General features: G+C 50.4%; 1 long non-coding RNA gene across 1 annotated transcript in view; it reads right to left on the bottom strand.

Annotated features, from left to right (window-relative positions):
- LOC103610295 overlaps window positions 1-267 on the bottom strand; it is a 2,381-nt gene extending 2,114 nt beyond the window's left edge. The window contains exon 1 of the long non-coding RNA XR_552202.1: window positions 203-267. This is a non-coding gene — a long non-coding RNA (uncharacterized LOC103610295). The remainder of the gene's footprint in view (window positions 1-202) is intronic.
- Between the last annotated feature and the right edge of the window lie 1,147 nt (window positions 268-1,414).

Raw genomic sequence — 1,414 nt, 5'->3', positions numbered from 1 at the left:
GTGTTATCAGCACCGCACTCTCCCGAGTGAGCCATGGGCTGGTCCAGGAAATTTTCAACTGTTAAAAAGTAGACCAGAAAAAGCATTTAACAAAATTCTATTCGACACCCATTCATGATTTTAAACAATTCTCACCAAACTAGGAATAGAGGGGAACTTCTCTCAACTTTGATTGACATTTGTCAAAACCCCCAGAACGTACCCCACCAAGAGTGAGCCCTGATGCAAACTGTGGCCTTCCGGTGATTAGGCCGTTGGGTGTGCAGGTTCATCTGCTGCCATCGATGCAACATTCTGGGGAGATGCTGATGGCAGGGGAGCTGGGGGCAGGGAGCGTATGGAACTGTCTGTATTTTCTGCTCACTTTCGCTGTGAACCTAAAATTGCTTTAAAAAATAGTCTTAGAAAAAAAAAGTAACCCACTGAGATTATGTTGTTCCTTCATTAAAAACCCTACAAAGGCTTTTCATCTGACCCAAGGAAAAAGCCAAAGTCCCTATAATGACCTGTGAGACACTACGGTGTCTGGCCCATTTTCTCTGTGACATCACCTCCAGTCACCCTGCCCNTGTGAGACACTACGGTGTCTGGCCCATTTTCTCTGTGACATCACCTCCAGTCACCCTGCCCGGTCCCCTGGGCTCTGGCCACGCTGGGCTGCACACAGGCCACTCCTCAGGCTGCACTGCCCACCCTCTCCCATGGAAGGCTCTTGCTCTATCTGCGTCAGTCACACCCTCGCTTCCTTCAGGGCTTTACTCAGATGTCACCTTCTAAGTGAGGTCATCCCTGGTCACCTTTTTAAAAATCGTATGCCTCCCTCCATACTTCCTATCTCCCTTCCCAGATTCGGTTTTCTCCTTAGCACCCATCACTAGCTAACAGCCTACATGTTTTATTCATTTTTCCTGTTTCTGGTCTGCTTCCTCCACTAGAGAACAAGCCCCTCGAGAACAGGGGCTTTATCATTTGTGTTGACTCCTAACTACTTGCAGAATGAACGAGAACATGAGCGGTCTGGGGGGCTGGAACGCTAACAGCAGCTCACCACGGCCCAGCTGCACCAGGAGCCAGCTGCGGGCACCGGCTGAGCTGGCATCCCAGCCAGGGGGGCTGCACGTGAGAATGGTATAGGAGGCCTCACTCGCGTCCAGGCCACCAAAATCTTAACCAGTGCCCCTTCTCCCCCAGATAGTCCTCTTGACTTTGCCTTTTTATTTTTACAAGTTTCCCAGCCCCTCCGTGATTGGCACATGCTCCCCTTAAAGGTCTTGCTGACTTGGGAGTCATTTCTCTGGGACATCTCACAGAGCCTGTCCTGTGAGCCATTCTGTGCTGATTTTGAACTTAGACTCTTAGAGCCAATCATCTGTCCAGGTAGCCCTCCTGGAACATGACCCGAACCCCTCCTCTG

This window comes from Galeopterus variegatus, unplaced genomic scaffold (assembly GCF_000696425.1).
Source record: "Galeopterus variegatus unplaced genomic scaffold, G_variegatus-3.0.2 Scaffold10893, whole genome shotgun sequence".
Lineage (NCBI taxonomy): Eukaryota > Metazoa > Chordata > Mammalia > Dermoptera > Cynocephalidae > Galeopterus > Galeopterus variegatus.
The sequence above is the reverse complement of the archived record's forward strand: the minus strand, read 5'-3'. Positions and strand labels throughout refer to the sequence as shown.